This window comes from Neofelis nebulosa, chromosome 1 (assembly GCF_028018385.1).
Source record: "Neofelis nebulosa isolate mNeoNeb1 chromosome 1, mNeoNeb1.pri, whole genome shotgun sequence".
In the NCBI taxonomy this organism is placed as follows: Eukaryota; Metazoa; Chordata; class Mammalia; order Carnivora; family Felidae; genus Neofelis; species Neofelis nebulosa.
The window spans coordinates 122,613,484-122,625,956 of NC_080782.1; the positions used below are offsets into that span (position 1 = coordinate 122,613,484).

General features: G+C 48.8%; 1 long non-coding RNA gene across 1 annotated transcript in view; it reads right to left on the reverse strand.

The window, feature by feature from the left end:
• Positions 1-12,473, reverse strand: part of LOC131514070 (uncharacterized) — a 104,368-nt gene that overhangs the window by 6,087 nt on the left and 85,808 nt on the right. Inside the window, exons 7-8 of the long non-coding RNA XR_009262922.1 lie at positions 11,584-11,626; positions 11,235-11,291 (exon numbers count right to left, since the gene is read on the reverse strand). This is a non-coding gene — a long non-coding RNA (uncharacterized LOC131514070). The remainder of the gene's footprint in view (positions 1-11,234; positions 11,292-11,583; positions 11,627-12,473) is intronic.

The window sequence follows — 12,473 nt, forward strand, 5'->3', positions numbered from 1 at the left end:
ACAAATACTTTTTAAGTTTTTACTTATTTATTTTGAGAGAGACAAGTGACAGAGTGGGGGCGAGGGGCAAAGAGAGAGGGAGAGAGAGAATCCCAAGTAGGCTCCCTGCTGTCAGCTAAGAGCCTGATGTGGGGCTCAATCTCATGAACGTGAGATCATGACCTGAACTGAGATCAAGAGTTGAATGCTTGGGGCACCTGGGTGGCTCAGTAGGTTAAGCGTCTAACTCTTGGTTTGGGTTCAGGTCATGAGCTCTCTCTCTGCCCCTCCCCTGCTCACTTTCTCTCTCTCTCTCAAAATAAATCAACAGATAAAGAGTTGGATGCTTGACTGACTGATTGAGACACCCAGGTGCACTGCCCCCCTCCGACAAATATTTTTTATATAATTAAGAAATACCAAAACACCCAGCCTTCTAAGACACTGTGGAGCTGGTACCTAGTATCCATCCATCCATCCATCCATCCATCCATCCATCCATTCATCCAATAAATACTTATTAAGCACCAACTCTGGGCCAGACCCTATGCAAGGCACTGGAGTATAGCAGTAAACAAAAATAGACTGTCCTCACAGAATTTAGAGTCCAGTGAGGGAGACAGACTTTAAACAGATGAACACACAAAATAAAGAAATGATGTGAAAAGTGTCTTCTTCATTCCATCATGCATTTAACAATATCTGGAAGAGCAAAACTAAGGAGGCCAACTCTTGATGGCTGGCCAGGGAAGCCTCTTAGTGGGAATGCTGGTTCAGATAAGATGCAAAGGCTGAGTGGAAATTGGCCAGGGGCAGGTTGGGGAGGGAGGGCTCTAAGTAGACCCACTGACACAGTCAGCAGAGACTGGGCCATGAATGGGAAGTTACTGAAGGAAAGTGATCTAATTGAAGTTTTTAATGACCGCTCTGGCAGCTGAGTGAAAAATGGATTCGGGAGGGGGACGAGAGTGCAAGGAGCAAGACCAGTGGGCAGGCTATTTCAGGAGCTACCAAGGTAGAGGGCCTCCCTCAATGTCCATCCTCTGCCCATTTAGAATCTAGAATATAGTGGACCTTAAGGTTCTCTCACCTGGGGAGTTTTAAGAATCCTGGTACCCCAGGTGTATCTCAGATTACTTAAATCAGAGTCCGTGAGGGTAGGACCCAGCACCCATCCTTTGTAAAACAGTCCAAGTGACCCAACGTACTGTTTTTCCTTTTAAATTTTTAAAAAATATTTTATTTATTTTTGATAGAGACAGAGTATGAGTAGGGGAGGGGAAGAGAGAGAGACACACACAGAATCCAAAGCAGGCTCCAGACTCTGAGCTGTCAAGCCTGACATGGGGCTTGAACTCGTGAACCACAAGATCACAATTTGAGCTGAAGTCGGATGCTCAACCGACTAAGCCACCCAGGCTCCCCTCCTTTTAAATTTTTAAAAAATGTTTGTTCATTTTTGAGAGACAAAGAGTGCGAGTGGGGGAGGGGGAGAGAGAGAGAGAGAGAGAAAGAGAGAGAGAGAGAGAGAGAGAGAGAATGAATCAGAGGCAGGCTCCAGGCTCTGAGTTGTCAGTACAGAGCCCGACACGGGGCTCAAACTCAGGAACTGTGAGATTGTGACCTGAGCGGAAGTTGGATGCTTCAGCAACTGAGCCACCCAGGTGCCCTCTGATGTACTATTCTAGTGCAGTGTCCATCTTCAAGAGGGCAAAGTCACACTTCTGAGTACCTACTGTGTCTGAGGTTCTGCCAATTTAGTTGGCTTACATTTGTTTAATCCTCACCACAACTGTGAAAGATGGGTATTACTGTACCCACTTTACAGAAGAAGAAACTGAGGCTTGGAAAAGTCAAGTGTTTTGCTTCTCTACTTGCTGCTCCTGAGTAAGTCACTTAAACCTCTTTGAGCCTGTTTTTGGTATACATGGGGGATAGTATCTACATAGAGTGTCAGGGGAATGAAATGTGGCAGGTTTGCTCAAGGTTATGTATTATACCAGAGACTAGCTCTGTAGAAAGAGACTGGATTCTGAGGTGTCCCTGTGGGTGTAATGGGAAGAACCCAGCCCAGGAACAAGGATCAGAGCCCCTGACCAAGACTGGGAGTCTGTACCATACCCAGGCTCCAGTCAGCCTGCCACATCCTGACCTGGGTTTCAGTAGGGTCTCCCTGCTTCCCTCTGCAAGGAGAAGGTGGGAGGGCTGCCTACTTTCACAGAGAGGGGCAAGTAGCTTGCCCAAAGGCACAAAGTTAGAGGCAGAATAAAGAATGGTCCCAGGCCCCCTATCTTCCCGCCTAAGGCATTTTCCTCCTGTACAGAGGAACAAAGGGGAAGATGAGGCTAGTGCTGGGGCACCAAGAAAGGTGAGTGGTCTGAGGGGAATACTGAGGCCCAGGGCCCAACTGTCAGCCCCAGTGCTAGTAGGTTCCCTGGCTGACTCTGGGGAGGCCCAGCACCATTAGGGCCCCCACTGCCATCCCTGGTCCCTGAGAATGCCCCCAGCTAGAGCCCAGAGATTTTTCTGGGTTTACCCTCCTCATGTGGGGGACTTTGTGGGTTCCCCCAGCCATATGAGTAGAACAGAGCAGCTATGAGCACAGGCTCTGAAGTCAGGCAGGCTTAAATTTCCGTCCCAGCCCTGCCTCTGTCATGCTGTAATACCTTGTGCAAATTTCTTCATTCACCTAAGCCTCAGTTTCCTTATCTGTAAAATGGACATAAATAAAAAATAATGTAGATCAAATCAACCGTTGAAGGAGTTCCAAGATATATTATTTAACTGAAAACTACAGTGCAGAACAGAAGAAACCAAGATGCAGAACAAGGCAAATCTTTGGAAAGGGATACTCATATACGTGTGTGCCTGTATATGCGTAGACTATATTGGAAAGCCCACAAAATAACAGAAAGTGTGCTTCACCTCTGGGGAGTAGGGCAAGGGATAGGAGTAGCAAGAACAGTTACTTTTCATTGAATAAAACTGGTACTATTTGAATTGTTTACTTTGTGCAGGTTCTATTTTTTCAATTAGAGGCTTTTTTAATGGGGTTAATCAGATTTACAGGGTTGACTCAAGGATTAAATAAATTAATACATGTAAAGTACGTGTCACAGAACAAGCACTCAGTTCCACACCACCCTATTTACTGAGGATGTGGTAGTTTTAGCTGGCCCCCTACTGTATCCATACCCTCGCCATGGTCTTGCTTTGGCCAAGAGGGTGCTAGTGTGCCTAGCCAAGCTCTCTTGCGTTTCTGCCTCTTGCAGAAGAACATCCCTGAAGTAGTTGCTGGTCCAACAATGGTTAGAGAAATATGAGATGGGTTTGTATTCAATCCACAGTTGTTTGTTTTTTTTAAGATTTTAAGTAATCTCTCCACCCAACATGGGGCTTGAACTTACAACCCTGAGTTCAAGAAGTGCCAGCCAGGTGCCCCTCAATATAAAACCAAGCCCACCTGAGCCTAGTCAAGATCAACCAAAATCCAGTCAGCCAGCAAAAATTACTGTTGTATGACCCTGATTTTTGTAGTGGTTTATTGTACAACATTATTATAACAAAAGTTCATTAATACAGACTAGGGCAGGCCCTGTGCTAGGTACAGGAGATACAGTAGTAAACAAAACCAGATATAGTCCCTGTCTGCATGGAGTTTATACTCTAATGATGAAAGGGCCATGAGAGCATTTAATGGCAGGGAGGTAAGCAGAGTTGATCTGGACAGAGGGTCAAAGAAGCTTCCTTGAGGAAGTGACACTTAAACTGAGACCAGAAAGATGAATAGAAGTACTTAAACTCCTCCAGACAAAGGAATGGAATATGCAAAGGCCCTGAGGCTGGGAGGGAACACTGGCCCCTATATGGGGGCTGTGGGTGTCTGGGTAACTGAGGGGCAAGTGTGGGAGGTGCACCTCAGCCAAGGATTTTTTTTTTTTTTAAGCAATGGGACACCTTGGGAGGGTTTAGTGGAAGGCAGGGTAGGACACAATGAAATTCCTTTAGGAAGAGGTCATTTGGACTGAAGTAAATACATATTGGAAGTTATGTTAGTTGAGATAATACTGGAACTATTACAACATCTGTGCCTATCTCTGTGTCTCTGCTACTTCTGTCTCTATATCCATATCTATGTCCTTGCTTTTGTGTCCAGCCTCAGAAACTCCAGAAACCCCAGCCCCTTCCCAGATTACAGGGGTCCTTAAAAACTTAGGGTCCTCTTCATCCATACCACATATGTTTAGCCTGTGCATTTCCAAAATACCTGTCCATTTTCTGGGCATCTTTGGTCTCTCCAGGCAAGGGTGGGATACTGGCTCCAGGCTGGTATCTCTGGACCAGCAGAAGCTGGAGGCTGCCCCTAAGGCTCCTGAGTCTAAGGCCCGATGACTCCTCCCAGATGGGACGGTGGGGGGGGGGGGTGGGGGGTGGGGGGTGGGGAGTAGGAGGTACACAAGGCCCTGGCATCTGCAAACCTCCCATCAGTGTAAATCAATGCAAGATTAAAATTCATGATGGTTCCGGGGCACAACTGCAAACAATTTGTTCAGTAAAGTTTGCTCTAATTGGCATTCGTAGAATTTCCTGTTAATCAGGCCCCTTGGGCTCTGTGGGGCTCGGATGCTCTGTCTCCCCATGACAGGACAGAGAGCATGTATGGGTGGTTGTGAGAAAAAGGGGGAGGAAGGATGGGCAAATGTGGGTATCTCTAATTATTTGCCTGGGTATTTCACCGAATGGACTCAAGTGTCAGACTGGCACGTCCACAGGTGGCCTTGCTCAGGGAGTACTTCTGTTCCACTCCAAGTAAGTCTCTGTGTTTGTGGGGGGGGATCTGGAATGAATCTGCCTGAGTCAGAGTCTCTGTGCACGTGTGTACCTAGGAATTGGGGTAACATATATCCATTGGTGTATGCGTCCAAGTGGTGAGAGGTACATCTGCTAAAGAGTATATATTAGGACCCATATCTAAGTGTCTGTCTTAGTGCCTGCACACAGCTGTCCAGGCACAGTCTGCAGCTGGAGTCTGCAGGTTAGTAAAGTGTGGTGCCTCAGTGTGGAGGCTGCCAGCTCCAAAGTCCTTACCTAGCTCTCTCTCGGGCTCTAACAGATAGGAACTGGTGATAATCAAGCTGGGCCCTGGACTAAGGGGGTCTCCTGCCCACGAGTCCCTGGTCTATCTATGCTAGCTATCACAAGAGGGGGTGGGCGTCCCCCCACTCCATGCCCACTGTTCCTTCACCAGGGCCCTGTTTCCCATCACACACCAGAGGCTCAAGACCCAGGACCCGAGAGGCTTTTGAGGGTTCTGCTGAAAACTATCAATGACGTCAATGACCTCAAATATGAAGAGAATCCACACAAAGAAATCACATGTAATAAATGCTTAATTATACATCTATGAAATGTAACAGTGTGCCAACTGCAAAGCTGCTCAGATCATATGGTTATATAAGAAATGATATGTAACATGGGATCTGGCTGTGCTTTCTTGTGTTTGATAGGAGACAATGTTTAGCTTCCAGGAGGAAGGAGACCCAAGAAGATCCTAGAGATCTGGCCTTGGCCAGTCCCTTGAGTGCTGGTAGGAGGGCCCAGCCCCTCCTCTCCCTGGTCCCCAACTCTCTGCTTACTCTCATAGGGAGGCATCCCCTGTCCTTGTACAGTGATTGGGTTCACCCTGGCATACTGTCAGACCTGATACAAGGACACTGGAAAAGTGAAGTGTAGGTGTGTTTGTGTGTGTGCATGTGTGTGTTACAGGCTGCTGAGTGCCAAGGCTGCCTGCAGCTTGTGTCTCCGAATGGGTTTATACTCAAACCCAGAGAGCCAGGGCTTGTATAATTGTGTGTAAGGGACTGTGTCTTATGCCCAGATGGTTATGGTGCTTCTGTGTGTATGTGTGTGTGCACATGTGTGCGTGCGTGCATGCCCAAACAGATAACTTGCCTAAACAGGAGGGCTTTCCGGGGTGTGCTGGCTTGGGGGGTGGTGTGCGGGTGGCCCCCACCCCAGCATCCCTCACAATCATTATCTCAGCAGGAGCAGCTCTTGCCCTGGGGCCCGCCCTCACTGTTTCCAGCAGCTGCTGCTTTTCTCCAAATTAACCCCTCTGCTCCATCTTCTCATTTTCCTGCTGGGGGGCCTTGGGCTCACTGGGGAGGGGTCTGGGGAAGACAGTGCCCCCAGCAGGCAAGTTGATCTTTCACAGACCCCACCCCCCCAACCCCCCCTCCCCTCATCCACAGGGTTTCCTTTTCTTTCTTCACTCCTGTTGCTGTGGACAACAGGGATTGTGTGACTGAGTATCAGTGCTGATCGTGTCACTAACTACATGTGTGTGAGTGTGTGTGCTGGGTCTAGAATGGGAATGGTTCAGAAGCACTGTGCCAGGGCTCTGGCTGCCTAGGAGGGTGGGGCTACTCTCTCGTTTTCAGCATAGGGGTCCTGAGTCTGTCTGGCAGCAGGAAGGACCAAAAGAGTCAGGTGCTGGGGTGTGTGTTGGGGGGGGGGGGAGCAGAGCTATGGCTTTTACCAATTAGGGAAGTCTTGGGTCCACCCTATGCTCATCCAAGGGCATCCCAGGAAGCTCAACCCAGGCAGAGGGCATGCAGCCCCCTCCACCTGCCCAAAGGGCCAAATCCAAGTAAAAGAGATGAAGGCTCTCAACACAAGTTGCTGAGGAGAAGAGACAGGTGGGGTGAGGAGGGGACCGATGGGAGAAGGGAGAAAGGAGGAAAGAGTTAATCCTAGAAGCCTTGGTTTGAGCTGCTCTGTTTGCCACCTACCTGAGGCCAGGGAGGAGGGAGGGGGCTCCTGAGAGTCCAGATGAAACCCAGGGAAGGTGTAGACAAGGGAGTCCAGGTCTGGGGGAGATGGATGGACAGCCATCTCCAACCTGGGAGCTCTGAGTTCTGAGGGCTGCATGGAAGGATCCTGTGCCCATGAGACAAATCTGCAGACCATACCAGCTGGCCCAGGGACATCAGCTACCAGCACCTTGGCTCTGAATCCAAAACAATGAGGTTCTACCGTATGCCCCTGGGACATAATCATGAGCAAGACCCAGGCCAGCCCTCGTGGAGCTGCAGGCTGCTGGGAAAGACAGGGGAGTAACCAGTGCTGGGATGGGGGGAGCTCAGAGCTGTGGCCACTCAAAGGAAACACATGACCCAGCTGAGGAAGAACTTCTTAGAGGAGGTGACATCTCAGCCTGGGCCTGAATGACTGGTTGCAAAAATAACACAAATTATTATTTTTAATAATAGTAACAGACAGGGGCGCCTGGGTGGCTCAATCGGTTAAGCTCCCAACTTCGACTCGGGTAATGATCTCATGGCTCATGAGTTATTCGATCCCCACATTGGGCTCTGTGCTGACTCAGATCCTCTGTCTCCCTCTCTCTGCCCCTCCCCTGCACTCTCCCTCTCTCAAAAATAAACAAACATTAAAAAAAAGAAAAGAAAAAAAAATAACAGTAACAGACAAGCGCAACCCTGAGCAACTTACCACATGCCAGATACATTATCTCAGTCAACCTTTACAACTTCCCTGTGAGTTAGGTACTAGACTGTTAGTACATCTGTTAGATGAGGAAACAGAGACTCAGAAAGGTGTCCAAGAACAAATAGCTACTAAGTGACAGAGCCAAGATTTCAAGTCCACCAAAATATGAGTATCTGCCCACAGTGGGACACAGCCTCCTGCAGTTCTCAATCCCCTTTCTTGATTTCAGCAGCAGCAGCGTGCAGACCTCTGAGTACCCCAATGACCCTTAGAAGTTAGCCTGGCAGCCTGGACCGGCCTCTTGTGGGCAAGATGCGGGAGAAATCTGGAAAGGCAGGTGTCATCCTCAGACCAGTGTTTGCAGAGACTGACATCTACCTGGCCCTGTTTTCATTTGCTTTTTAGTTGAGAAGGGAAAAGGCCCACGTTTTTATGACACCAGCTTGTGATTCTATTTTCTGTTTAAATTCTGGGTGAGGGAAAAATAAGAGACATCAGAGAAACCTTCAGAATCTCATTTTGAGAGTCTGAGCTGCAGATAAATGAGCCTCCTGCAGAAACGCTACATCAAAGCGAATTTTCTCAGCTGTATTTTCTTTCTTTTAATAGGGCCATTTACTACATTAATATTCCAGGAAGTCATTTTAATTTCGTGTTTATCATCCATTGGGAAAGTTAAACAGGATCAACATGTAACCAGTGGCAAATTTGGGGAGCTTGGGGGAGAAGGGGAGTGTTTGGAGGCTGTGGTGCTTCCACGCCTGAGAGTCCTAGGGAGGGGAGGAGGCTGGGGAAGAGAGGACCGGACAGGATGGGGGGAGGGGAGAGGAAGCATGGGGGAGCTGTAAGGTGGTAATTGTCTGAACATGCATTGGAGGGACAATTATTGAGCAGCTACTAGTGTGAGGCACTGCTCATGACTCCTGTTTTTTAATCCTCACAACTCCCAAAGTAGGTGTTCTCATTCCTGTGATTACATACGGGGAAACTGAGGCTCAGAAAATTTGTCACAATCCACAGTCTTCCAGGCGAACTCTGACTCATTGACTGATTCATCCCTTAATAAATATGTCTCGAGCACCTGCTATGTGCCAGGCATTTACCTAGCAGCTGGAAGATTTTGGTCAATGAAAGTTAATTTACCAAAAGCCTAAGGCTCCATGTCAAATCCACTGAATGTCTCTTTTAGTGAATTGCCTGCTTCTGGGGACACAGGTGGGCCCCTGCCCTTGTGGAGGTTACAGTCAAGTGGGATGACAGACTTTCATCAAATAATCACACAAGATGAACTTGCCTCTGTGGTAGAGATCAGGGCTAGAATAAGGGGCTTCCTCCAGAGTGGCAAGCTTCCTGGGTGGTGGTGGGGTGCCCACCTGAGATCTAGGGGAAGCATGGGAGGCAGCTGGGTGACTAGGAAGAACAGAGCTGTGTGGTAGGGAGCAGGGCCAGTTCCAGGGAGCAAGAGAAGGAACACCAAAGTTGGGGGCAGCCAGGGACCTCAGGGGCTGCTCAGGTGGACAGCAGACACGATGGGACCCCTTGAGCTGAGGAAGGACTTGGGGGCCCTAGAAGGCATGAGGCAGATGTATACTCTGGGTCAACTTCTATGCCCTCAACCTGGGGCTCTGTAAGGCAAATTTCCAAGCAGTGCAGGGAGACAAGGGTGGCAAGAAGTGGATGGTGAATAAAGCTCCACGAGCTGAGGGTGTTTCAGGGGACTCAGGAGGAGGTCAGGGAGGATAGAGTTGGATGTTAAAGGGAGGGATCGTCTTCAGGGAACTGAGAGATGGAGAAGGCAAAAACCCAGAGTCATCTGTGATTCCCATCTTTCTCACATCCCCCACATGTGGTCCCATCGGCTCTTCCTGCTGGCTTACCTCTGCAACAGAATCAGACCTCTTCCCACCACTTCCACTGCCACCTCCCTGAACTAAGCCACCAGCTGCTCTCACCTGGATTACTGCAAGAGCCTCCTACCTCTCGTCTCTGCTTTTGTCCTCGACCCCCTACAGTCTATTCTCAACACCACAGTCAGAGTGATACCTTTAAAACATAAATCACGTCATGCCTAAAACCCTCTGGTGGATTCTTGTCTCACTCAGATAAAAGCTAGATCTTACAAAGGCCCACAAGGCCCTACACAATCTCCCACTACTTTGTGACTCTAATTCCTACTGTTCTACCTTTGCTAATGCACTTACTCTGGCCTGCTTGCTCTTCCTGTAACTTGCCAGCTATGGTTCCACCTCAGAGCCTCTGCACTCTGTGCCTGCTGTTCCTTCTCCATGTGCTCTTCCTCTCATACGTGCTTCACTTCCCTTGAGTCTTTGCTCCAAGTCACTTTCTCTGTGAGGCCTTCTCTGACCATCCTATTTGCATTGCAGTCTTCTCACCAGCTCTCCCTCTCCCCCTTGGCTGCTTGCTTGTGTCTTATTGCATTTCCCATTTTTTTTTTTTTTTTGACAGCGGCGGGGGGGGGGGGGGGGGAGGTGCGGGGGAGGTATGCACTGTGAAAGGGGAAGAAGGACAGAGAGAGAGAATCTGAAGCAGGCTCCACACTCAGCATGGAGACTGATGTGGGGCTCAATCTCACAACCCTGGTGTCATGACCTGAGCTGAAATCAAGAGTTGGACGCTCAACTGACTGAGCCACCCAGGTACCCTTGCATTTCCCATTTCTACCATAGGTTATCATGTGCTTATTTTGTTTGTGGTCTGCCTGTCCTCTCTGAAGTCCCCAGCTCCACAGGGTGGGGACTTGTCCATTTTGTTCACTGTTAGCATCCCCCCTAGAACAGTGCCTATACATCACAAGTGCTCAGTTTGCTGGAAAGGACACCTCCCCATGTCTGGAACAAGGAGCAAGGCTCCAAAGGGAATACTGTGTCTTGGATGAGTTGTTCTTAATTTTTTATACTGTACTGACTCCTAACGACAGCGCTACATGGTGACAACTGTTATTGGCCCCATATTATAGATGGGGCAGCTGAGGCTCTGGAAGGTGGTGAAGGAAGTGGTACAGCTGGACATCCTGCAGATCTCAGACAGGCATTGGTGCCATACTGCTTGGGCTGGTGGCTGGTGCCTCTGTTTACAATCTACAGGACCTTGGACAAGCTTCTGTCCTTTCTGTGCCTCAGTGTCCTCATCTACAAAATGGGTACAATCATAGTACCTACCACCAAGGGCTGTTAGGAGAATTTGATGGGACAATACATGCACATTCCTTGGCTTGGGCTGCTTTAAAGGTGCTCAATAATGTTAGCTGTTGTTACTCTGGGAGCTGCAGTCTGCTGCCTGAGTGGGGCTCTGGGCCACTCCCGACCCAGAAGTCTCCTTCCATTTCCACCGGGGACCTTGGGCGAGCCCAAGGCTCTGCCTCCAAATGGCAGTGGCCAGGCTTGTTCAGTCCCATTTGTTTAGGTGGAATTTAATTTCTGCCTAAGCTGAGAGTCTTCTGCCCCCTCCTGCCCTCTCTCTTGCTCTCATCAGCAGGAAAATGAGCTCTGGGAGCTTTCCCCCTGGTCTAGAAGTCCAAGGTGAAGGATTTCATTAACAATCAAGAGGACATAATCAACATTCTAATAATTCTAGATCTGCACTCCCCCATTTTGCAGCCCCCCCCAATTGCCCCCTTCCTCCCCACTCCATCCCATTCTTGGCTCTCCCAGACACACTCACCTTGACCAAGAAATTTCATTTCCTCTCAAGCCAAATTTACTTTGCTATTAAATTCAGCACCTTACCTTCTGCCCTGATGGTGAGGGGATGTGTGCTCCAGACTTCCTGGATTTCATCAGCTTCTGAAAGAGATACGAGTGGGAAAAGTGGTGTCATGAGGGGCTGGCTTCTCTTATACCCCCTAGAGCATTCCAAGGTGGGCTGACACACCTTCCCTCTAGGGACTCAAAAACTCTTTACTACATGGCCAGGGAAGCTTTTCCTGGTGTGGGGTTAGGAAGAGGGCTCCAGTGATCTCTTCTTGGGGACTGCCGAGTGACTCCCTACTTAAGCACTCAGGAAGATTTAGCCTGTACCACCTCTTGGCTTTATGATCTTGGATAACTTAACATTTTTGGGCTTCAGTGTCCTTACCTGTAAAATGGGGATGATAGCAGTAAGTCTCCTCTCCAGGACACTGGGGAAATGAAAGAAGATAATGTTTATTTAAAACAAAAAATTTTTTAATGTTTATTTATTTTTGAGAGAGAGACAGAGACAGAGTAGGAGCAGGGGAGGAGCAAGGAGGGGGAGACACAGAATCCGAAGCAGGCTCCAGGCTCTGAGCTGTCAGCACAGAGCCCAACGTGGGGCTCAAACTCAAGAACTGTGACATCATGACCTGAACCAAAGTCGGACACTTAACAACTGAGCCAACCAGGCACCCCAGAAGATAATGTTTATTAGCACAGTGCCTGGAATGGAGTGGGCACATGGTAAATAACAGCTGTAACTATTATTATAAGCATATTAGTGGTTATAGTGTCTTTGCACTTGAACCCTGCATTGTGGTACCCTCCATTCTTTCTCTCACCTTGCTCCTTCCTTCATCCATTTGGAATACGAGGAGTGCTTATTGATTGATACAGCAAAGTGTGGGTGATGAATACATTAAACAGGCCCTTCCAGTACAGTGTGGTCAGAATTGTGACAGGCAAAGTTCCAGGGCCTATGGGAACCCAAAGGGGGTGACTGTGTGGCGATCAGAGGCTCTGGCAGGACCTGACCCACGTTGAGAGCTGAGGAATGAGGATGGATTTGCCTGGAGATGGTGAATGGGAGGGACTGACGGTGGAAACTGTAGGCGCAAAGGCCTGGAGGTAAGAGTTCCCAGCTGAGCTCCCCTTCTGTGGTGGTGCTGAGGGACAGTCAAGAGCAGAGGCCAGTGTGGTAAACCCTGCCTTGTGAGCCATGACAAAGTGTTTGGCTTTTATCCTATGGGTAACATGGATTCACTGAAGGGCACTGAGGAGAGTAGTGACCAG